The sequence below is a fragment of the Apteryx rowi genome, unplaced genomic scaffold (genome assembly GCF_003343035.1).
Source record: "Apteryx rowi isolate R43461 unplaced genomic scaffold, aptRow1 scaffold_55, whole genome shotgun sequence".
NCBI classification, from domain to species: Eukaryota; Metazoa; Chordata; class Aves; order Apterygiformes; family Apterygidae; genus Apteryx; species Apteryx rowi.
Window position 1 is genome coordinate 733,811 of NW_020450816.1, and position 26,265 is coordinate 760,075.

The following is a 26,265-nucleotide window of genomic DNA, read 5'->3' on the forward strand; positions in this document are numbered from 1 at the left end:
GCTGCCCGGCCGGGGAGCGGGCGGCGGCGTCTGGGTGCGCGGCCGCGGCCGGGCGGCTCGTGTGCGCCGGGCGTGCTGCTGGGCGATCTGCGCGGGCATCCCGGAGGGGAGGAAAAAAATGGGACACTGAGGAAAAGTAGATTATTCTCCCTGAACCTGGCAACAGGATTCCCCCMCACACACACACACACTTCACAGTTTTCAAGGTGTGGCCTGTTTCAGCCTGCTTAGAGAATGGGGTAAATCAGAGGTCCCTTTAGAGTATTTCACTGTTGGATGTGGATCTCTGATAGAACTCAGCCTTAATGTAAGTACTGTATTCTGGGGTTTGCATCCTTTGTGTCTACCGACAGGCTTTTAAATCCGTTTTAGACATTTGGTTAACACACCTGGCTTTGAAGTTGCTCCAGACTCACAGTTCCTGTTTTCTCTAACATTAGACAACCAGGTTTGAAAATTTGGATTAATGCTGAGCATCACTTTCATGTATTGTACTTCATCTATTCTCAGATATATACACACACACATTTATAATAATTTACATCTCCAATCACAAAAGACCTTATATAAAGTATAATTAATAACATGCATCCTATGTCCTCACATGCAATATCTTTGAAGCTAAGACATGAATGACAAATAGCAGCATGTTTCTGTGGAAAGGGACATACAGGGTCTTCAGAATGATTCTCCTCATTGATCAAATGAAAAATATCATAGATGTATGTAATGCTTTCTGCGTCCCTTAATCCCCTGCAGTATATGCAAGGTGGTGAGCTTTAGGTAAAGCAGACATCCCTGCACACTTTTCAGTTTTTTTGCGGTGTGTATAGAGACTCTGCTCCTGCTCCTGGCAGGAGAGGGGGGATTCTGCAGTGTGAGCAGAGGCAATGGCAGGAGCTTCACAGCAAAGGGATTAAGAGCCTGTCCACAAGCTTGGGGGAAAAGTTTTCTCCTCCATTGTCCTTGTGTAACATCTGTGCATAAACCTCACTTGCTTGGGCATGTGTGTCTTTTGGCTCTAAGAATTTCTCTGTGATATGAGGCACATAAAAAGGGAAGTTTTACATGAACATAATTCTGTTATGAAGCGAATCTCAGCAGAAATGTGCATGATGACCAAAGAGCAAAATGGGAAGATAAAGTATAAACCAGTAAGACATGTTGCAGGAGTAAAGCCACTAATCAAGGCAAAGAGAAATCTTTCAACAGAGAAATTCAGAATGCTCAAGCGAACCACATCATAAACAGACAACATGACAATAAATGAAGTTGATGTTCAGTGTCAAAACCTGGAAAGTATTGTGTGTTAGAAGAAAAGAAAATAAACCAGTCACGTAACTCATAGACCTCTAAATTAACTGTTTCATTTCAGGGAAGGAGTTTTGAGGCTATACTAGACATGGCAATAACAGCTTCTGTGCTAGACACATCAGTTGGAAAATAACATTATATTAGAATGCATAAGAAATATAACAGATATGCAAAATATGCAATTATAAAATGCAGATTTTATAAATATGTAAAATGCCTTTCCCTGGATGGTCTCATGTGGTATGCTGAGGACACTAGTGCTCATCCCTCTCAAAAAGTTACTGCAGAATTATCAGGGGAGCTCTAGAGAGGAAAAACAAGAATGACCAAGAGCATGGAAAAATCTGTTCTGTAAAGAGACAGAAAGAGATTGTATACACAAGGATGAATACAAATGTATAATTTAATGACTGGTATTTAAGGAGCAGGATAGGATCTTCTCTGTCTCATAGGAGAATAACAAGGTAACGGTCAATGAAATTATGTCAGGTCCAATACATACTGTCTCATTTCATATAATTAGGAGTAGCACTAATAGGAATTAACATTTCTACTATAGTAACATTCAGTAAGCCCCAGTCAAGAACAGATATGTACTGTACTGAGCACTGTAAAATGTAGTATTAAATACTAGGCTAGGCGAGAAGTAAGCGTACGACATCCCTGTACTTCCCTGTACATGCCACAAGGCACCTGAATGCTAGGGCGAAGCTGCCTGTACTGTGAATGGCCGCCCAGGCTGGGAGAGTATACACACGATAGTTTATCAAAGCGGGGGGGAGTTGTGCAGTGCACCAGCACTGTGTGCTTTGCCCAGGGTTGACAGCAAAGTCATTATTTAGCCTATAGATAAGAATCACTAAAACCAGTGCAGAGGATTATCTTCCCGTGAACTCAATGGTAGAGCATCAGTTCAAAAGACTGCTGTCCAAGCGAAGAATAGCATAGTCTTTCCCAAAAGAAACATGAATGGAACAGTTGGGGGAAAAAAAGGGATACTTTCTCTGTATCCTATGAATTTCCATGAATAATAATGAACATGCTGTTTTGATTTTTAAGGTGACAGGAGGGGATGAGGGCCAAACATAACAAAGAAGTGAATGCTAAAAGTGGAAAAAGCCTTCCATAATTTTGGCTTGCAAAGCACTCTGAAAAAGCTCCATGTATCTTAGCTCACACCCAGGTTTCCAGTTTGATTCCAGAGCTCAGATGATAGAATTGATGTGCAGTAGCTGTAAACTTGAAAAGGATTTGTGGTAATGATGTACAAATAAATAAGTCCAGTTCAAATTTAAAAGCTATTTGTGGCAAAGCAGGATGCTTGAGAGCTCAGTATAGAAGCCAGAATGCTTTTCCAGCAAAAGGCCACTCTGTAGCAGGACTGTTTGATAGTAAAGCTTTTTAGTTGAAGTCTTCATTTGTATGCTCTACAAACATTGTAATGTACGGAGAGAAGAATGTGGGGGTTTTTGTATGTCCAAGGCACATAAAGTAGAGATGCTGCTAACTCATGATCATTAGTAAGAACAAATATGGAAATACACAGTCAGAGAAAAAGTATTTATTTATGTGATATTTTATGCTCAAAGACAGCCTATATTTACTTAAAATAAATATAGGTTTATTTGAAATAGTAATTCATTTCTATATGGTTTCCCTTTAAAAGAGAAGAAAATAAGATTTCAAATGTGACCATGGCTGACTTTTTGTCTGACTTACTCATTTAGACGAATTGGGGCAGCATTTAGCACTGCTAAGGAGTGGGAATTGGCTGTCTTTCTACCATCCCTTAAATCTGGAAAACAGTTGGTCCATTTTGGCTCCTAAAACAAGTTTAGGGCCGCACTATATTGCCAGTGAGACTAGAATATGGTAAGGTAGAGAAAACTATTCTGGTTCTTTAGCCAGCAATTAGCCAGCAATTTTATACACACATGCAAACATGCACACAGTGGAAGAATCCTAATGTTAGTAAAGCACGTTTCCATTTCCTTTCCATCGTTTGAGTTACAGAAAGAGGGTGAAATACCAACCAAAATCTGATTCATTTAAAATCTAATTATTACTTTAGTGACAAAAATACTAAATCATGAGAATGTCTTATGAGTTTATTCTCTCAATCCTGTCCAAATAATTACTGGAAACGCTTCCCAAATAAAAACAGTTTTGCATAGCTGCTCCCTCATTGCATAACCTGCCTTCTCCTTTGGGATAGCATTTCATATGTCCTACAGGAAGCCATGTAAAATAGTAGCTTCCTCCTATTTTGATTTGAATGTGATTGAGCATTTGCTTCAGTCAAACTACCATGCAACATTATTATTAACCTCAGGAAAACAGCAGCTTTTCGAAGTTGTTTGTAATACACAGACATTTCTCTGGAAAATACTGTCCAACTTCATCTCCTGAAAAATGTAATTTAGAATTTGAGTTTAGCATATTAGCATTTAATATGTTGGTTGGCCAGTAATGCTCAAATTTTAACCTTTTCTTTCTATCGGAAGTCTCGGGATAAATTTGAAGATTGTTACCATGTCTCTCTCCCTGTCCTTCTCAGTCTTCTCTCCTTTAAGCTAAATAGTGCCAGTTCTTTTGATGCTTCCCCTAGGTCATGTTTTCTAGCCCTCTGATCATTCTTACTCACTTCGGACTTTTCACAGATTGCTTTTGTCAGTCTTGTGTCGCACCAGGCTAGGATCAAGTAATCCAATTGAATGCTTATCAGTACTGAATAAAGTGGAAGGGTTATTTTGTGAACCTTGCAAGCTATATTACTGCTTACACAGTCCTCCTTGGGTACAATTTTTGGCAATAGCCTGCTATTGTTGAGCCACGTGGTGATCCACTGTACTCTCTAATCCATTTTCCTAAATAGTTGCCATCTGGTGAGGCATTCCCTGTGCACCTGCTTACTTCCGCCTTCAAGTTTCTTGCACGTGAACCTTTTCAATTTCATCCTGTGCTTCACAGTCCATTTCTCCAGCTTATCAAGATCACTTTGAATTCTGTCCCTGTCCTGCTGTGTATCCTCGGCCCCACCAAGCTTACTGTCATCTACAAATTTGCCGAAGGGCACAGACCTGGCCTGCGGTTTGGTATGATGTAGGAAGGTGAAGTTGTAGGTGGACTTGTCAGCATGATTTCTGATTTAGTTAGCAAGAGTTTCTGGTGTCTACGTGCCAGAACCACATCTTCACTGAACAAGCAGACACAGCCCTCAACGAAACAGGGAGATTATGCCATGATTAGGTCAAGTGGGATGACAGAAAATGCAATGCATTGCCTGGTTCAGATGGAAAGGCTACAATCCCTTGTACATATATGCCCATGCAATCGCTTTCCATTTGCACCCAGCAGGCACTTCTGGGCTTCTGACATGTTGAAAATTGAAGCTGTGATCAACCTGTTCTGTCTTTTAGCACATATGCATTTGGCAAAGTTTAAATAGGAAGTAAGTAGGAAAGCAGGAAATTTGTGCAGGCCAGATTTCATTTTAGGCCTTTCTAAATGTATAACTAACCCCTTTTCACTGACATGATACATAGCTTATTTATAACCAGCTTTTTAGCAACAACTGGCTAGTTAGTTATTTTTTATTAGCAGGTGTGCCTACTAGTACTTTTATTAATAATTGTGATTGCGAATGTATGTTTGTTTTGCATTTAGACTTACAGATAATTAGGAATCCAAAATATAAAGTTTTTTTCTTCTGATTATAGTTGTTGGGGGAAGGAGACTCAACATGAAAATAACAAAGTGGTGGTCTCTATAAATCAAAGATCAGTCAGGTGTTTTTCAAGCATATATCCTTGCAACTTGAACCGTGCTGTTTTAGGATTGTATCGCCTGCTCAAACATATATGAGGAAGAGAATCCTGACTCCACTGAAGTCAGTAGAATAGATTTTATCCGTGTCAATGAATCCAGAATTTTATTCAATTCAGAGCTTCAATCTCACTTGCCATGCGCAACTGACTGTTACAAAGAGTTGCCCCAATGTGTAGGTAAAGGTGTCTTTCTTACCACCGTGCAGCTGTATGATATTCTTCTCTTTCTTTCATGTTTATTAAACTAATGCTGCTTCATTCAAGGTTTTGCAGCAACCATATGTCTTTATCTGCAGAACAGAGCAAGATACATATCAAAATCCCTTCAGGATCTGACTAACATAGTCATTATGGACAGTAAAATGTACAGCTTGGTGTTTTCTGCTGTATTTGCATAACATAGCATGCCATAATTGGAATGTGGGAACATACCCATTCAGGGGAAAACAGGAAGTAAGTCCACAGTACTTTTAAAATATATTACTCTGATGGTGTTCTTATCATGTTTTCCCAAATATCAGGCCATGGAACCTTACCCAGCAATTTAGCATTAATGCAAGATATTGGAAAGACATCTGTTTTTATATAGGGGCTTGAATCTACCACATCCCTGAGTAGGTTATTCACTCAGTTAATTTTCCTTGCTGCTAAATATTTCTACTGTTTTACCTTTGCATTTATCTGTCTTCAGTAGTAGGGAAGTAGCATGTTACGCTTTTTTCCTGCTAGGTTAAAAAGCTATCTGCTATCCAATTTATGTATTCCTAGACCATATTTCTCTCTTAAGTTTCTCATATATTAACCTAATAACAGGAGTTTCTTCATACTCTGTCTGATCACAAATATTAGCATAGTGCCAGACCCTGCTTTGCTGGAGATGCTGTTATTGGCACATATTCCCACTAATGGTCTCTCTGAAGCCACAAAGAGCCACAAAGAGCAGTAATAGCACCAATGATTCCTACCAGATATCCCCCATCTTGCACAATAAGAATAACCTTTGCCTGCTACTCATACTGTTGCTCTGAGAACTCGTGTCAACTTGGGCTGTTATTACCATTTATTTCTTTTAAGAGTCACTGCTTTTCAGAACTTCGAAGATCTTTGTCTTCTCTGTGTTAAAACATAGGCCAGACCTTACTAAGGGATCTTAGTTGGTCTATGTTAATAGCCTGTCCTTACCATTATTTATCACTCTATAACTTTTTGTCATTGGTAGCTTTTTCCAGCAATAATTTTATATTTTTGTTCGGATCATTTAGTATGGTTTAGATCCATTTAGTGTGGACCACACTGATACTATACATTGCTGGTTTTTACCAAAAATGCTGTAAAGTGAGCCAAGGTCCCACAAAAATCATACAGATGTTTCCTTTATCAAACAAATATATCATCTTATGGGAAAAGAGAAGTTTTTTTTCTGACAGAACCCATTTTTTATCTAACTGTGTTGACTGGCGTTAATTGTGCTATCATCCTTTAATTGTACACTGAATGCTTCCTGTACCAGCCTTTCCATCAGTTTTCCTGACATTGATGTCAGGCTAAATGATCTGCAATTTCCTTATTAAATAACAGAACAGTGCTTGCTTCTCCTGTCTTCTGCAGCTTGCCTGGGATTTCAAGGCACAGTTTTACTAGTTTGGTTCTTTTTAATTTCTTCTTACTGAGTTTTAGGGTTGTTAAACAGGTATTATTCTACTTCCTGGCATTTTGGAGTCTTAGAAGTGACCATATGAATCTCTACTTTCACAGAGCACATGAGGAATATTTTAGTGGCATAGGGCTGGTCAAGCTTTTTAGTACTGCTTGTTATTATCAATATGAAATCTTCATAAACCAGGATGTAACATTCACAGAGGTGTATATGCAGTTGATTTCATCTCTTTTCATCTCACCATAGAGAGTAAAACACCTGTTCAATCATTGCACTGGAAACTCTGTGAAGCATCTGCTATACACTGCCTAAAGTGCCCAGAAAATTTGTATCACAGTGCAGTCTCACTACAAATAGGAATAAGAAATAAATTTGGCTACTGCCAGAGTTTTAAAGCATTTTCTGAATTTAAAATTATACTATTTCATTGACATTATTTACTTAAAGTAATAGGAGACTTGATCTTGCCGAGATCCCAAAGTCATTAAACTGTTGAAAATTTCCTAGTGATCTATGTGGAAGACATTTTTGAAAGATGAAGTGTTCCTTTGACCAAACTTGCACTGTACTTAGATGAATAAATTAACTTTTTAACTCATTAGGAGTAAACATACTTTAGTAAAACAGTGGTCTGATTTACTTATGAGTAAAAACATTGTGTGCTATATGCATCACTGATTCTGGAATAATAATTATGAATAAAAATCATGACTATACTTCCTAAAGACCACAACTGGAATCAGGACTTCTTTGTATGAAAGCTGTACCACAAATATATCTCTTGCTTGGGTGGGTGCATCATCAAATATGCACATATTTTTTTCACTTATGGAAGAGTTAGGGGGAATGGAGGTTTGGACCCAATCCAATACAGAGCCTACAAGTAAATACACAATGTATCACTGAATTATTATGCAGTGGGCATAAAAATTGTTTTCAGGCTATTTTAGGAATGCACAGATATATTTTGGTAATTAAATGAAGTGTTAATTTGTGGTTCTGAAAGATTGGCTTTCAATTTATCAGCCCCATAGCAACGAAAATTAAACAGTAAACAACAYGAATAGAGAGATTACTTATGCATAAGGTTGAAATTATAACCTAAAAGTATAGCCACAAAATCTTCACTGTTCTGAAGAAGCAAAGAAAATGTGTAAGAGATTAGTTTGTAACTAGGGCTAACTGCAGCACTGCTAAATGAATATATTGGGCTTACATGGCATTTTAATTATACTCAAGAACAAAATGTACGAGAACAGTCAGATTGGAAAGAGGTTGTTACACATGAATGTATGTCTATTTCTGGATCCCATTTGATTTTCTTGGAGGGCATGCCATACTCGGGATCCTTCCATTTTCTCCTTCAGTTTTCATGCCCATCCCTCAAGACATCTGTGGTGTAGACATTTGTTCAGCCAAGGGAGTCTGAATGAGTCTATTCACAGCCTACCATTGCTGATCTCAAATCAGCTGCAATCTGATGAAGAGGTGTTCCCACAGTGGCTGTTCGTGCTGCCTCATCATTTTTTTAAGCTCTGGCTGACCTGAGAATCTAGAGCCTACAAAACCTTTTGATATTAGGTTACTAGTTTTCTATCTCATAAATAAAAATAGGAAACTATTTTAGAGCAAATCAGTGAAGTGGGTCTTTAGGCTCTCCCACCAAATAGCTTGGGGTGAGCACCAGCCTGTCTTCCCGAAGATGTGAAACTGAGATGCACATGCTTGGCTCTGTGTATTTCTCAGGAAAATAGAGAGCGATCTCAGAGCCACCAGGTCCAGATTGTCGTGGCTATCTTTTCCCGCCTGGCATTCCTGTTCTCAGATCGCTGGTTACATGTCAGCACTGGCAGATTGCACACTGTTGGATTGCTGAGGCAGGGCTTGTCTCAGGCCATGGCCATGTGTTTCTGCAGCATTTAGCATAGTCAGACCTTCACGTGCTGCTGTAAAACCAATACAAATGACAAAGTAAAACGATTTCTGTTGGAACCCAAATGCCATTTGTATCTCTTAAAAGCTTTTCTATTAATTAGTCCTCCCATTAAATCTGTGAAGACGGCACTAGTTGTCACTAGTCCTATACTACAGATGGCTATGCCAAAGTGGAAAGCTTATGTGATTTGACTACTTATGCGATTTTCTGGCTACAGAAAAAGTTTCTGTCATAGCTAAAATTACCGCAGATGAGTCACTTGCTTTTGGTATTGTGTTTAATCTGCTAAACCTCTGGAGAGCTGATTTCTAATCTGTGTTTTCTATAGCAGTAGTGGTTAGACAGCTGCCTCTGACAGCTTACACCAAGTACTAGGAGAGAGGGTGAGAGTGTTGGCAGCACTGTGTGTCGCAGGCGGCAAGCGGCACTGCCTGGTTCACGAGTGTGGCAGACCTGAGCTCAGGTTTCTGCTCCCAAACAGATGATGTGGGTATCACATACCTCACTGGTGACTGCCTGAACTGCTGCCCTGTTGGCCTGTGGCCTAGGAGAAACTCAGCCCTAAAAACTCATGAACCTGGCTAGCTCCTCAGCTGGGCCAGGTTCATAGGTATACTCTGAGGAAGCTTAGTAGTATGCAGTTTTAGAGTATAACAGGGATTTAGGACATCAGTGTGAATGTAGGTGATTCTGTTCATGTTTTTAAGCAGATGGTTAGATGCCTTGGGACTTTAAATGCCTGTAGTGCCATATGTAGATACTCCTGGAAGCCTCAGCAATGCACTAACCAGCTAAATGTGGCAGGGCTACCTGGGATTTTTCACTTAAAAATTTGGGCCTATATTTACTTTGGTAGACCGTGAAAACTTGAGCTGTATCTTTCATCTTTCAAAAGCAAAAAAGCATCGTATCCAATACAGGAGATAAGTACCTGCATGTTAGGTGTTGTGGTGCCCCACTTTTAGGCCTTCAGTGTGGATTTTAGCCCTGGGGTAGAATGAGACTGTGTGAAAACAAAGCTGCCAGAAAAAACTAGATACACCGGGACAGTGATATGGAAATACGTGTATATGTCTGCTAAGCTGTTGTTTGTTCCAGTTTGGAATACCAAGGAGACTCTTCATAAGCCTAAAACTACTTCCAGCTATGTGCAAGCTACTGCCCGTGTCTGACATTCCTTCTTTCTGTCTGCAAAGTCTGGTCTCTTTTTAGAAACCTGAAGAAAAAGCATTTCATTTTTACTTGAACCATCCAGAGTGAAAAGGTTATGTGGAAACAAAAGTTCATGTGGTTGCTGTGCTCTCGCTGCTCCAATAACATTATGAGCACCCCTGAAAAAATGCAATGTGACACAGCATGGGACTGCCTGCAAGGACAGCTGAGTCCGGCAGTGCTTGCAGGCTAAGGTCTAGCTAATCAGTTCATCTTACATGGAACACATACATATCCTATGCTATTTGTCTCCTTTCCATAGGGACTGGATGACAGAGGTGCAAAATGGACTGAAAAGTAGGATTTTTTTTGTACGTGATACCTGGCCTTTATTTGTCATTTTGTTTTTCTCTATTAGTGATCTAGAAGAGTGATTTTCTGTGTTTAGTAAGAATTTTATGCTATCTAGAGGACCGAGTAAGCAATACAGATACAGTAAGAGTAACATAAAAGCATATGGAGAAAAATATTGCAATAGTGACTTCAAATACACACACGCGCACACACACACACACACACATATATAAACAAACACACACATACATACAGACTTCAGATTCATTTATACTGTGATCTGAATTTGCAGTATGTATGTTTTGACTATAACTCCCTAAATCTGTTTTTCCTTTGACAGCTGACTTTACAGTTCTTAGAGAAAAAAATTGCAGCTGATTAAATTTGGATTATGTATTTACAGGAAAAGGGCTACTGTAGGCCCACCTGATCCATATCTCTTCCTCAGGCCTTACTTTAAGCTCCTGAAAACACAGGATAAATCAGGAAATATTTGCCACTACATGTTGTTTTGGTGTAAAGGAAATCCAACATGTTACTGATAATTTGACCAAAATAGTTCTTTTGATAAATTTATGGCATCTATCAATCTGCTGTTTTAGTGTCTTTTAAACGTGAATTAATTTATCTTCCTAGCATTTCTGTCTGAGGGAATATCTTTTTGTTAGCTTACAGCAGATAAAACTGAAACATAGCTATTCCTATTAGTTACTTACTTACTGTCTGACTCTTAATTTCTTGATCTCAGTCTGTATATGAATAAAAATACCATCTTATTTTACTAGTTATAATAAGCTTGGGGAGATTACAGAGCACTGAGTTGTATCAAAGGAAAAACAGCAAAAGGAAGAAAACCAATAAATCGGTCTTCCTGACGGTTCTGAATTTTTAGTGAAGTTGAAAGATTTATTTTATATGGACCAATTCTCAGTTTAATTGATGCATGAAGTTTAATATTACTATTAGGAAAAACAAATTTTGCCATTGCTGTAATCTTGTAATTCTATTGATTGCTATAGTATGACTAAAAGGATACGTATAATAAAAATTTCTATATACACAAAAGAAACAGGAATTGGAATTCAGTAATACTTATAGTTCCTAATAATGGAAGAAAGCAAAGAAGTTTAAGTTGCTCTTAAACTTGTCAGTGAAGTTGAAAGTGAATGCTGCAAGTGCCCCTCAGTGCTCTCCAGTCATAAAAACTATTAGAATGTGGATTTTAGCACAGATGTAACCTAACTGAGCGCTGAGTTGAACTGTACACAATGCCGTTGTTTTCATTTGCTGACACTCCTTACTCGCTGCATCTGTGCCTGAAGGTTCAGGCTGGTTTTCACTCGATGGGGCTCAAGGCAATAGGACAATGTAGTCACTTCATGTCTCAGTGGCAAAGTTTCAGATCAAAGCAACCTCTCACATCCAAAAATAAAGTTTATTTCATTTTTCCAGGATTCTTGCTGTTTCTGAAGAGCTCAGCTTATGAATAGTAATGTAAAATCATTTCTGAAGCTCTTACTGCAAGTGAAAAGAAGATTGAGTGAAATGTCTTTTAGTTTGTGAGTTTATCTATCTGTCTCTTGGTATATTTCTCAGTTCCTTTAATTCTGGGATCCTTCAAGTCCGCTAGCCAGTATCAGGCAAATTTGATAGAAGGATAAAGATGAAATAGTGTGAATATTTCAAAAAATAAGAACCTCATTGGAGAGAGAGCCTCTGTTAATGCCCCTGTTGAGAGACAGAGGAGGTCAGGCTTATTAGAGACCAAAGTTTCCACCCAGCAGCAAGCTTTACGTATTACCCAGTGCTGGAGCTTTTGTTAAGAGTTCTGCTTTAGTAAGATCCCAGATAATCGTTAGACAGCAAGGTCTCTGCTGCGTGGATTCATTGCTGTCTGCAGCTTTAGTATAATTCAGTTAAGAATCAGTCAGTCACAAAATACAAATGCAAAGAAAACACAGCTTCGTTTGCTCTGGTGCTCCCAGAACAAACAGGTTTCCTACTTCAAGATAGAAAGTACCTGTTCTTTAGCTTCTTTGCCTCTGCTAAGGGTGAGCTCAAACATTTCTTACTCACTATTTCAAAACAAAGTATATAGATATCCTAACTTTCCTTTTCCCTCTCATTTTTAGTTCCTTTCTGGAAGGAATCAGAGAGCTATGCCTCCCCGTTTCCTACAACCATATAAACATCCTTCCAACTTTGCAACCAAGACTAAGGTGCTTTCCTGGTATCTCTGGTGTTCTTACCATGTTTCATCACGTGTCCTTGCTTCATTAGCAATGCCAGTACTATCCTACTTGTATTTGTGCTCTTATCATCACCAGGGCTTGAAAATATCTTACACTGTAGTGCAGAAGCACCATATCCTCTCTTATTTGAATCTCCCTCAGAAAACTCTTCTTTCATAGCATTTAGAAATACAAGTTTATATCAGTAGAGTGCCATCAGTATCTGAACATAATATTGCTAGCCTTTTGAATCTCACAGTATACTGCTCACAGATACTGTGCTGCTTAGACTGTGAGGTCCTGGGGACACGGACTGGGCCTTTGTGTTTTGTACATAGTGTTGTTTTTGTTCTCTGACTGAATGACTTGACCTTTAAAAAGCAACTCTGAGCCTGCCAAAATGCATTTTATTTAATCAAGAATCTAATTCAGAGATAGCAAATCTCTGTTACAGGCCTGAAGTTCACTCTGTATACTATTCATGCAAACACATTTTGCGCGCAAGAGTGTTCATGAAGCTCAAATAAAAAAAGCTGTAAACACAGAAGAAAAAACCTTCTAAAGGATGAGAAATGCTTTTCTTAATATTTACTTTTTTTATTGCTGACAAAAAAAGGCGATTTGTATTCAGGTTAATCTGTTTCTATTCCAAAAAATGAGAAAAATATAACTGGTATTTTATTCCTCAGTATGGCAGATTAGTCACCAAGCTGAACATAACACAATGAAACAAAACAATTTAAAGAAACTCTTTAAGGGTAAAAACATTTCTGTAATCAACAATAATGTTCCCTTTAGTACAGGACATTACTGATCACAAGAAAGCTGGTTGTACTGCAGGCCTTACTGGTTTTCACTGCCTACAAAGGAGAATAGAAACATTCTGCATTGGTCCTTGGGTGCTAACACAGGAAGGTGGCTTTGTAATCTGAGCTGGCTGGCTGACCCTGGCAAACTATCAGACTGTAAGCTCATTGCCTAAAGCAATTATTAAAAAATCAGTGCTGGGAGGAGTACTAGCTGTTTCATTAGTGTTCATCAGATTAAAGAAGTGAAATAGCCAAAGCAATACGAGCAGTGTGCAAAAGCAGAGGAGTGAAAGCAAAAAACGCTTCTGAAGCATGCCATGGCCTCTGCCTGGCAGTGCATCCTAGCTCTCCCTTCCAGTTCCTGCTGTCCCACAGCTGGCAGGGTGTGAGCTCTGTGGGCAGGCAGGCGGCATCAGTCATACAGCTGTGCTGTCTGCAGCACAGGCGCCTTCACTTGCACGCAGTAGCTTCTAGCCAGCTTCCAGAGTTTTGGCAGAAACATTCACAGATGTTTGACAAACACAGATGCGACAGAAATTCATTGAAAAGGGATAGAAATTTAATGCATGGAGTTGTCTTACTGTTGTCTTTATCAGACTCTCAAGTCCATCCTCATATTCTCTGTGGATCTGGTAGAAAGTGATTAATCTATATCGAATTAAAATCTTTTCATGAAAGTTACCTATGCCAGAAGTTAAGGAAAGAAGCCCTTTGTACTTCATTTGTCTATAAGACTTTTTAAGTGCCCATGAAAGGCACTGGCTTGTTACTGTTGGGGCTGAGGTCCTCATCCACAGAGCATGGTGTATGACTCTCTTCAAACAACATTGTAAATGCGCCTGAACTTAGATTTACTAGTCCTAGATAGATCTCTCTACCTATTCATCTCCCTTAGCTCACTTAGGATACTGCACTTTTGCCAATAATGAAAGTAGTAATGACTTTCTTATGTTAACACTGTCTACTGGAAAGTGACTGGAATAAAACCCCTTCACTTCTCACACCCTGCCGAACAACCTCTGGGTGAATCGTGGGCTTAATTACTACTAACTAGAAAGTTTCACTGAAAGAAGAAAGTTGGAGGCAGCACATACATGCTGCCCACGTAAGCGTGCGTTCTCCTGTTAGCTGTGGTTTAACTCGCGCGCTGTGCGTGGCCTCTGGCTCCAGAGTGCGTTGCTGCCCTGGGGCCTCTCAGAGGCCTAGCGGCCGCCTGAGGCTGCCACAGCGTCCTCCCGGGCCTCCGAACACCAAACGTTTGCTGTGCTCGACTAAACTGCCATATCAAGAGCCTTTATCTCAGCGCAGTTCCACCGAATACCATCGTCTCCCCAGGCCTTGTCAGCACTTACGTGTAAATGGTTGGAAAGTTACTCGGGATTAATGCCAGTAGCAGAGAGCGCAGGATTTAGGCCAAAGACTTTTCTGATTACTCTTAGAGACTAAACCTGTCCCTGTGGAAGTCAGTAGAAACTGAGGTGGCCTGAGTGTACATTTATAGGAAAAAGAAAAAAACCCAAACAAACCAGTGGTAGACAACAAGTATTTTAACAAGAGAATCTAATTTTTTTCCTTTGCACCACGTTATGCAATGTACAGTAAGCACTGTATTTGCTGGCAAAGAAGGAGAGTCTGGGGAATCTATTCATTTTCCCCCACATTTAAACAAACACTTTCTCATAACCATGACCAGAAAGGAAGCAAAAGTACTTAGCAAACTTATATTAAGTGTTCTAACTCAATGTTTATATTTTGTTCCTGAAAAATATGGTGACTGTATTAATAGCATAGTAGCATTCAGCTCCTGCAGTCTGATGTGGGAGAAGGCTTAGTGAATATTTTTAACCTTGTATGGAAACTTAATTTTGTTTTCGAAATACCTGCAGCTCAGTACAGTCTGAGGCATTCTGAAGCAAAAATTGCGGCCTTCAAAGAAAATTCGTATGACTCCCACAGGCTAATCATGTCTGGGAGAAAAAAGCTAGTAGTGTCCAGAGATAAGACTCCCTCTGAAGAAACCTAACACTTCCCCTAACTTCCTTATATTTTGGTAATGTGATTTTAAGAGAGAGGTCTGTAAACACCAAGGATAGTTCTGTACAAAGATGACTTCTTTCATCCAGAAACTGTCTTAGATTAATTCCAGATTGCCGTTAGTAGCTAAGATTTTACAGTTTTGCATTTGCTGGATAAAACTGTGATTTAACTTATTAATCTGGAAGCTTCTGAAGGTAAACACCAGTATTAATGAAATTGTAATCTACTCCCATAAGTCTGTATTTTCAGATATTGTGCCAGAAAATCTTATTGTGGGAAATGTAAAGCAGATTTTAAATGTGAGACTGAAGAGAAAGTTTGGTCTTTTGAGGCAAAAATGTTTGAATTGTTTATTTTTTATTCTCACCTCATTCATTTTGAACATTTCATGTTACAGTTCACTTGTGTGTAATAAACTACCTTTACTAGTTAAGGATAAACTGTAGCTTCCAAATGCAAACTCCAAAGCAAAAGGAAAAATAATGAAGAACAATTGCTACATTTTAAGAACACATCTGAAAGATTTGAATGAAAGATTTTTATTTCTTTCAAGACCTTATCACACTAATGGACCCCCTGTCACAGAAGGGATAAGTCATAAACAGCATTGCATGCCAGATCTTATATTTTTAGTGAACAGTGTTGTCACTGTGTGGCTTGGTTTTCCTCAGGAAATTCTCTACATCATTTGCAGAGTTGGAACAAAATGTTTTGCTTTTAATTATTAGCTGCCATGTAATAAATGGGATTAAGAACTGATGATAAAGGGAGGAATTGTGAAAGATAGGTATTTGATAGCAAGGAATGGTTTCTGCAGTTTCAGAGCTGGAGCACTGGTGGTGGTTTTGGAACAATCAAAACGTTATCTGATGTATAAGTCCAAATTTTACAGTCCAATTTGTGTATGCAAAACTGGGCTGAATAATTCTTTAGGAAAAGCTTGTACATTTGAAAATCCAGATATTTTTCCTATTGATTGTCAGTAGTAGTTTTGTTATATTCAAAATCTCATTGGTTAGAAGTCTGTGCTCAGTTTTAGGACCTCTCTCCCCTTTGTGAACAGAACACATTGTGTCACATCTCTCTGGTAATATGATGGTAGGATATGGTAGGATATGACGCGTGGATTCTTGTCCATCATTAACCTTGCAAAATGCATTATTGCAGTAGAAACGCCACGGGCTTAGGATGAGAAATGGCTGTAGTGACACCTGCAAGTATTTTTGCCATCCACTGGACAGTCATTCTTGTCACTACTGCCCAGTTTCAGCTAAATTAATTTGAGAACACAGTCACTCTTTATGCAGTGGGTCAAATTCTTCTCCATTCCTTGTGCTTCTGTATGTTTTGAGTGACTCATTTTTCTAGGGTTTATCTGGGTTTACGCCAAAGTGATGGAAAGTAGAAACTGATTCAGAATGGCATTTTGTCCTCTTTGGGAGATWTGCGCCTAGAGCACTATTTCAGTCAGAAGAGTCAGGAAATGTCAAGTCTGTGTGATGATAATGTGTTTATTTCACCTTGGTAGTTTTGCTTTAAATGCTGTTGATATTTTTCTTTACGCTAAGAGATTCAGCTTTTTCTAAAATAATATTTTTAGCACTTATGTCCCATTGTAGTTTACTGAAAGGGTTCCAGCTGGTCTCTGTCCCCAGTGCCGTTACAGGAGTACTTAGTACTGTACTACCTCTATTAGTCTGAATATGTCTGGGTGACCCATGTACAGGGTGAGCTGTATTAGCCCTGTGAACAATGCAACCACACAGGAAGTGCAGTGATGTCTAGTAAAAGAGCTTAGTATAGATTTAGGTTCTGTATATGATCAAATGAAGTTAATAGGTAGCTTCTGGATTCAAAAATATTTGTTCTGATGCTTTATGGGCCTGATCCTCCTTACCCTGTCTTATTATCCATAACTCTGAGCTTAATTCAGATTTGCTTTGGTAAGGAGAGGAGATTCAGGTCATTTTTGCTCAGAAATAACAAGTATAAAATGGAAAACAATAAAGGGTCCTGACAATTATTTTTTGGCGAATTCTGACTTCCCATTAGAAGCAAACACACATGCTTTTTTCAAAATGAGGCAGATGTCTCTGCATGTCCATAGCTTGGGAAGACACAGATGGACTCATGTTTTGAGAAAAAACAACAGGCAGTCAGTCTGGAGAGGAAAAACAGTCTTTGATATTTTGTGGCTGTTACTTTTTGGTACAGCCATGCAAACACAGTCAGCCATGACATAACAAGGATAGCAGGGTACTACTGTGCAAGTCTTTCACCTGGTATTTTCACAGCTGCCAGTACAGGTCTTAGAGTCTGCTCTGAAATGCAAGCCTGAGAGCTCCGAGAGAAGGCAGCGGGCATCAGGCCAGGCTGTGGCATGACCTGGCCCTCCAGCCCTTCCAACGCTGCTCTGCTGTGATATTGTGGGGCAGTGCTCAGGCACAGCCAGATGTGTGCTGCGGGGGGGGACATGGCTGGGAGAGGATCGTTCTCCCTCAGCCTGCCCTTTTGTTCGTGTTGTCTTGTTAATTTCCATCTCTTGGGAAGCCAAAGCCAGGGATAAAAGATAGGGAGTATCTTAGTGGCTCAGGCACTCAGTTTCACCGATAAGGCTCCCAACAACACAATTTCTTCCCATATTACAGGTAGGATGTTAGCTGTGCTTCCATCTGATCTGCCATTTTTGTCTAATTGGCTAATTTTTAGTGGCTTGGTATAGAAAGGAACATATCTCAAGATTGACAGGCATCTATGCCTATCAATTTCCATACCTATCGATAGCTATTGATACCTCTTGATATCTATCTATATCAATCCCTATCGATAGGCATTGATTCCTCTTGATCTCGACAGGCATCTATAGCTTTTGGTCTCAGACCTAGTTTGCTCTCAGTAGGCACCAATAACTATAAACATTGACTGTTCACAATATCAAGAGGCCTCAGTGAGCATCGATTTCCAGACATATTGCAAGGGAACGACATCTGCAGATATCAAGCCCTATCCATAGGAATCAATACCTCTCAATCTTGAGAGGCGTTGCTGCCTACCAATTTCTGTACCAATCAGTAGGGATCAATATTGATAGGCATGAATACCTCTCGGTATCAACAGGCATCTATACCTTCAACTGTCAGATCAACTTTGCTTTCAGCAGGCATTAATGACTATCAACATTGATAACTCTCAATATCGACAGGTATCGCTGCATATTGATGTCTGGACCTATTGATAGGGAACGATATTGACAGGCATCCATGCTAACACGATAAGTATGAGCCTCTGAACCACACTCGTATCCCAGAGGCAAAAGTTGTCCTGGAACCAATCTTGCTGTAGCGCCGCATTTCCTTTGGCATTCCCTTTGTAGCCCCGCTCCCCATGGGGCTGTAGGCTTTCTCTCTCTCTTAACCCTAACCCTAACCCTAACCCTAACCCTAATTCTCAGCGTAATCTCAGGCGGGTCCTAAAGATGAGGCCACCAGGCCTAGTGCTGCTTTAAAGGCAAAAGTTGTCCTGGAACCAGTCTTGCTGTAGTGCCACATTTCCTTTGGCATTCCCTTTGTAGCCCCACTCCCCATGGGGCTGTAGGCTTTCTCTCTCTCTTAACCCTAACCCTAACCCTAACCCTAACTCTAATTCTCCATGTAATCTCAGGTAGGTCTCAAGGCTGTGGCCACCAGGCCTAGTGCTGCCTTAAAGGTAAAAGCTGTCCTGGAACCAGTCTTGCTGTAGCACCGCATTTCCTTTGTCATGTCCTTTGCAGCACCACTCCCCATGGGACTGTAGGCTTTGTCTCTCTCTTAACCCTAACCCTAACCCTAACCCTAATTCTCCGCATAATCTCTGGCGGGTCCTGAGCCCAGCAGCACCATTCAAGGCCCAGAGGCAAAAGTTGTCCTGGGAGCAATGCTGGTGTAGGCCCGCGTTTCCTTTGACATGCCCTTTGTAGCCCCGCTCCCCATGGGGCTGTAGACTTTGTCTCTCTCTTAATCCTAATCCTAACCATAACCCTAACCCTAACCCTAATTCTCCATGTAATCTCAGGTGGGTCCTGAAGCTGAGGCCACCAGGCCTAGTGGTGCCTTAAAGGTAAAAGCTGTCATGTGAGCAATGTTGGTGCAGCCCCACATTTCCTTCTGCATGGCTCTTCTAGTCCTGCTCCCCTTGGAGCTCTAGGCTTTGTCTCTCTCTTAGCCCTAACGCTAACCCTAACCCTAACCCTAATTCTCCGCATAATCTCCGGCTGGTCCTGAGCCCAGCAGCACCATTCAAGGCCCAGAGGCAAAAGTTGTCCTGAGAGCAATGCTGGGGTAGGCCCGCGTTTCCTTTGTCATGCCCTTTGTAGCCCCCCTCCCCATGGGGCTGTAGGCTTTGTCTGTCTCTTAATCCTAACCCTAACCCTAACCCTAACCCTAATTCTCAGTGTACTCTCAGGTGGGTCCTGAAGGTGAGGCCACCAGGCCTATTGCTGGTTTAAAGGCAAAACTTGGCCTGAGACCAATATTGATGCATCCCCACATTTTCTTTGGTGTACCCTTTGTAGCCCCACTCCCCCTGGTGCTGTAGGCTTTCTTTCTCCCTTAACCCTAATTTTAACCTTAATTCTGCACCTCATCTCAGGCAGGGCCTTTAGTTCAGCCCACCATCCCCATTCATAGCCTAAATCGAAATGTTGTCCTCTGTTTCTTGCCTTGTTTACTGATTTGTGATAACTTTTTACCATTCCTAATTGTTTTTATAACTAATTTATTGTTATAACTAATTATTGATTTATTTTTAGACATAAATGAAGTGCCTCACTGAAATAGTTCATAATTTAGAAGTTCACGTTGGCAATAATTTAAATAAATTTTTTTTGATTCAGATTACTTAGCTAGAAAAGAGGTATAAAATATGAATCTTATTTTACTAAGGCATTGTGAGACTTCACTGATTAACATTTCTACAATTGTTTAAATAAAAGGTACTATATCTTGTCAAAGTATTATTAAGGAGACATGGAGAAAAATACGGTCAATTCTGAAAATATATTCAGAAACCCATATGGAGAAGGTCACTGAACATAGACTGAAAAGTCCAGCATGCAATGCAGCCTTTTAATCTAACTGAATTTGGCCAGAAGATACACTATATATATGTCAGATCTATTTGCTCAAATGCTACATTTCACTTTTGTTCTGAACTAAAGCATTTGTCTCTGATTTTTAATCATCATTATTCCACATACTGATATTTAAGTCATTTGATATATGAAACTATGTTAGTGACCAGCAGTGGAGAAAGTTGCCAATTTATCTTTTCTGAGAGATCATCTAGGAAACAGCAAACTGTCAAACTGGGGTCTATTCCCACTGCTGAAGTAAGCAGGAATGTACTGCCTGCTTTTGCATTTCAGGCCAGGACAATTAAAAGTCCAGCATCCATCTATGGATCATGTAGGAAGGAGTTTTGTCTCCTTCATTAATTTCCTTTACTGTTGGTTTCACCATACAATACTCTGAGTTTGTTAGTATAAAAGAGTATAACGAAGATCAAAGAAAAAGAGAAAGGATTTTGGTCTCTATCGGTTATAAACAACAGGAGAAGAGAGGCTGCTACTTCATCACTGGGGTCTCTGCTGATGGATGCTGTCACCTGTGATCCCTGGAATATTTCTTAAGTCTTTTATCCAAACACACTGGAAAAACTCATACATATATCAAAAATTTTCATACACTGCCATGAAATACTCAGTTATTAGGCAGACTTCAGACTCCTTTTACCACTACACGATTAAAATTGTCACTTTGGAACTTGTCTTCTATAAAAAGGAAAAAACTATAATTCTTTCCAGGAATTTCATCAAAAAAAGTCTTCAGGGAGAATTTTCTTTTCAGGAAAAAACACCCACTTAAAAAAGGCTCCACACTGCAGAGAGTCAGCATCTGTTTCCACAGCAGTTACTGCAAGCAGTGCCAAATCCTGGTGAATGCTCTTAGGTATCTTGTTTGGCAAGGTAGACATTATTTAGCTTTGGTTATGTCAACTGTAGCCAATAAAGTAATCATCATTACTTAATGCTCTGAAGCTCCCAAGGTTTCAAGATTAGGGAGAGTTACTGGGAAATAGCTGCAGAGGTCAGACATTCACCAAGTGACAGTCTCAAGTGCAGGACAAACTGTAGCCACCTGCATGTCAAATAGATTTCCTTCTTCTAAAAGAGGAGGCAGTAAACTCCACTAATGCTTTATCAGAGAACAATGTGGATCAGAGTACCTTAGTCTTCCTTCAATGTTTTAAGGGCTTTTTATGGTATGCCAGATCATATTCTTAGCAGACAAGAAGACTGTGCCTTTGCTTGTCGCATGGTTCTCATTGTCCTGAGCAGTCACTTCAGATTGAAATGATTTCCCCTGAAAAATGGGTTGATAATTCACACGCATGAAAGTGGTAGCTTGAACTGAAGCATTCAGCCCTAATAAAATGGTTAATGATCTGAAATAATTCAGTGGGATATGCTTTATCACATGCAGTGTTGTAGAGGACACTTTCCTGACTTATTTCACAGCCTGGATGCAGGACTTGTTTCTGTCAGCCAGTTGTTTAGTGAGGCTGCTGAGTTGTGTCCTGCAGCTAAACTGAGTGATAATGCCCCCCTGCCCAGATTAACGAGAGTTTCTCAGCATCACTTATCCTTCCTCCAGCAGAGGTTACTGATCCCTAAAAGTTTTTGCCCATAGCTATTCATGAAATTTGTGCCAAACGCCATTCATTTAGGGGGAAAAAAACCACAATCCAAACTACTATTACTAATATTTAAATTAACCTGGATTATTTTGAAAGACCTGTGTTAGGGACTGACTATCTGTGAAATTACACCAACAAATTTAAGAAGATGGTAATCTAGAAGTGTAATGGCAACAGACTTTATCTGGGACGTAAGGCTTCACTGAAACCACATGTAGCCAGAAAAAAGAACAATTAAATTCACCCTGCTAAGAAAGCTTTCTGAGAAGCATGGTAGTAATATAGCCAAGGGAGAGTGAGACAAATGAGCTTGCACTGACGTTGGCACTACTAAACATATGGTCTTCAGCAGCTGAGGTGCTGTGGTCAGAATGAGCTCAATTATGTCTGTGCTGCACTACAGTGGGCAGAGCAGACAGAAACAGAATCACATTGCGGTGTCTGTGTTTGAGGGCTAGGTCTCACAGCATCAAAGTATTTGACACTTTAGTCCAGATGTGCACACTGGGAATTGTCACATATTCTTGTTTTGAACTGGCAAAGAGATCCAAGGCTCTCTTTCAGTGACACAGAAAACAACTTTCAAGAAGGACACAGAAGTACGTGAATCTTGCTTCAAATGCTGCTGTAGTTTACATGATAATTTAAGCTTCAGCATATTCTGTTGTGCAGTGCACTGGGTTGGAAGTCAGTAGAGCTGGTTTCTAATGTTTCAGCTCTTTGAGCTTATTTCTCCTCCTACCTCTAGTCTGCCCCTGAGAGCTAACAATCTAAATTTACAAGAAAGACAGCCTTATATTACAGATGTTGCAAAATACAATGGGAACATGTCACTTGCAATCTCCAAGTGCTATTGTAATACATACTGTGAATAATATTAAATATTTCCTATAGAGGTAACTTTTCAATTTTATAGTTAGAATAGAGATGCAAGTGTGGAGTTCAGCTGTTTGGATGAACACATTTTTGGGGCTTTATAACTGCTAGTCTTTTTAAAACTGTATGAGTATCTGTGAATTTGCAGGCATTCCAAATAATGTGCTTTATTCTTTCAAGGTGTGTATGTATGTGTGTCCATGGATGTAATTGTCAAATATGTACAAAACCCTACCTACAAGCCTTGCCTCTGTGCATGTATAGGGAAACAGAGAGACACTTCCATAAATTATAATAAAATGTACAAATTGTATAGAAAATGTCAAGCATTTTAAAATATTGAGTGAAAAGTTCTGCAAGTACTAGATACAAATTGACTTTGAACTCCGAGATTCCAAAGAAACATATTTTTGTCTCTAGACTTCTAGAAGCTGTTACAGTTCCCCACTAATTAACTCTTAATTCTCAGAGCTGTGTTTATCTTTGGTTCATCTGTCCTAGTTTAGCATCCTTTTCTGTCACTAGTCCCTGAGTTTGGTTTTCACGTCAGGCATTCTTTTGGGGGCTCTCAGCTCATCAGTCTCTTGAGGGCTGAATTTGGAAAGCATTGCATCAATTGTTATGATTAACTGCCTTTAGAGTACATTGTAGCAGTGTGTTAAATGATGAATTTCCCACAGTTCCCAAAGTTCTTCCCTGAAGATTTACTCCCTGCTTTAGAATAAGGCACGTGCTCTGCTATCTGTTCAGTCAAATGAAAAAAGGAACAACTTTAATCAAAAGCCAGAAGAGGAACTAAAGAGGAGTTATCTAGTCAGATAATTTGGACCTCTTTAAAAATTGACTCAGTGCAGTAAAGTTGTAGTAATTTTGCAGTGCAGTAATTTTGTTTTCATCCAGACATTAAAAATATTAATAAGAAGTCACTTGAATTATGAACAGTACCAAGTGTTCAAACAGCTCAACTGTAAATTTCTTTTGGCAAAATTCCAGATGCTCAGTTTAGTCTTACAGAAAAGATCTGTGCTGCTATTGCAAATCCTTTGTTTTAGTACCAGAAAAAGAAAAGCAGAAGGCTGTACCCAGCCATTCTGCTTTGGGGCAGAAGCTGAAAGATCAAGAAGCACTCCTGATGTGATCTTCAAAAATAACAAAAAAGAAATAGGCTACTGGATAAGGTCAGGAGTAATGAGAGGTAAGTTATTTCATAACTAATTTGGATATCTTCCACAACTTGTCTAGAGGAAAATGGAAAATGATATAATTCTGAAAAGATAGCAGGGAAAGCAGAGAGAGCAAATTATTCTAATGAAAGCTTTTGTAGGGAAAGCCTTTCATTACATCTGTTCAAAATGTGCAGAAGGGCAAATTAACAAGTGTAAATACATTTTGTTTTTTTCTTTGAAGCTATGCCCAGTGTCACTTGTGCTTCATTTGTTCAAGTAAGGAGGAATACAGTGATACAATACCAGATGGTGTTTGCTGTTATTGGATGACAGATGTTCTCTTATCCTTGAGGTTATGCAGTTAAGTGTTAGGCATTTATAGCTAGGTTATGCAAAATACTGAGCATCCGCAACTCCCATTAACCGCAAGGGCAGCTGGAGGGTCTCAGTACCTCCCAGGAGGTGCAGAGCACTTAGGAGTTAGGGACCTTATTAGCTGAACTCTTCACCTAAGCACTTGTTTTGGGGAAGTCCTGATACCAGTGCCACTGAAATCAGTGGAGCTGAAGTGTCAGGATCACTTTAAATGGACTCTTTAGGCATGACATCAAAGGTCTTATCCTCTTCTCAGGAAACTGATGAAATGCCAAGGAATTTTATGTCTGAAATCAACCTCACTGAATCAACCATCACTTTATTGATGCAGTTATGTGAATGTAATAGTCTGACTAAATGATAATCTTACTGAAACACACATGTATACATTGCACAGAGGTAATAAACAAAGATAAGATAATCTTAGTGTTGCAGTGCAAAACACTGAGTAAAAACTAAACAGTTCCATGCTGCTGTAATACATAAGTATTGGGCAAGCCTGCCAGCCATCCCTGTATCCTAAGTGCTTCATGAGTATGACCATCTTAGAATTATCCAAGAGATTTTTTTTTTCCTTTAAATAATGTTTCTTTTAACATGACAACCAGCAATTATGAATTTGTTAATATGAACCCTGAGATGAAATTGGCAAATGTGTGAAAGTCAAAGGCAGATCTGGAGTGAGTTTGTTCAAGGGAAATTCAGACACTGAGTGTGCATATGAATAATAAATGCACTACACAAAATGGGGCTCTGGAGATCACATTCATTTAACACAGGCGCTCAAAACCAGGATCACACTGAGAAAGGTCTGTTAAAGTTCTTGTTCCCAGATGTTGTGATCTTAGTTTGAGATCAGTCATTTCTAATTTCTGGGAATGGTGGAGATCTACACATTTTCTTGACAACGGTTAAAGTTTTGACGCCTTTAGAAATTTGGGAGCTATTCTAATTCGAGGTAGACTCTCAAAATAGAGGCATACAACTTTAGTGAATACTTCTGAAGGTGTTGGCTCTTTTGTGTTGTATTAAAGCACAGTGCCACATCCCGGGGTTATGGAGTAAATTCCGTTTTTATTTAAAATTAGCAAGAAAGAAAAGCAGTCTGATGGTCTAAGTACTGATTGGTGCCAATATGTATAAAAATTTTGGAGGTAACCTGGGGGCAATTGAGTCTTACATGTATTCTTGATAAATTGAATGAAACTAGTTATAAACAAAGTAGCTACCCAGAAAATTATTATAAGGTGGAATATGGTAACCTATTTAGGTTAGCCCCGACTAAAGAGGACTATAAGGAATGTCAGTCATCTAAGCAACCTCAGTAAATGGGTAATGCAATAGCAAATAATACTCATTTGTTGATTAATGCAAGTAATATATGTTGAAAGGAAAAAAAATGTAAGTGACTTCTGGAAATTTATGAGTTTTAAATTGACTTTATTAGCACAAGAAGAAGACCTGGATGTCACTGTAGAAAATTCATAGAAAATGTCTGCTGAACACACAGCTGAAACCAAAATAAGAACACAACCTAAGGATGTATAAAAAATAAAAGTCCAGACAGAATGTTTGTCTCAACATTGAGTGCCATATGCTTAAAAATAACTTCAGACTGGAGGAATTTTATGCAAATATATATTGATAAATAGAATTGCTTTGTAAGCACGTGGTACCAGGATTTACCAGGCAAATGTCTAGCCCTGCCTCTGACTATTTTGATGGCCATATGTAGCAACTTGAACGCACATGTAGGTAGATGTCTTTTTAGAGTCAGAAAAAGTACTCTGTAGCTTGGT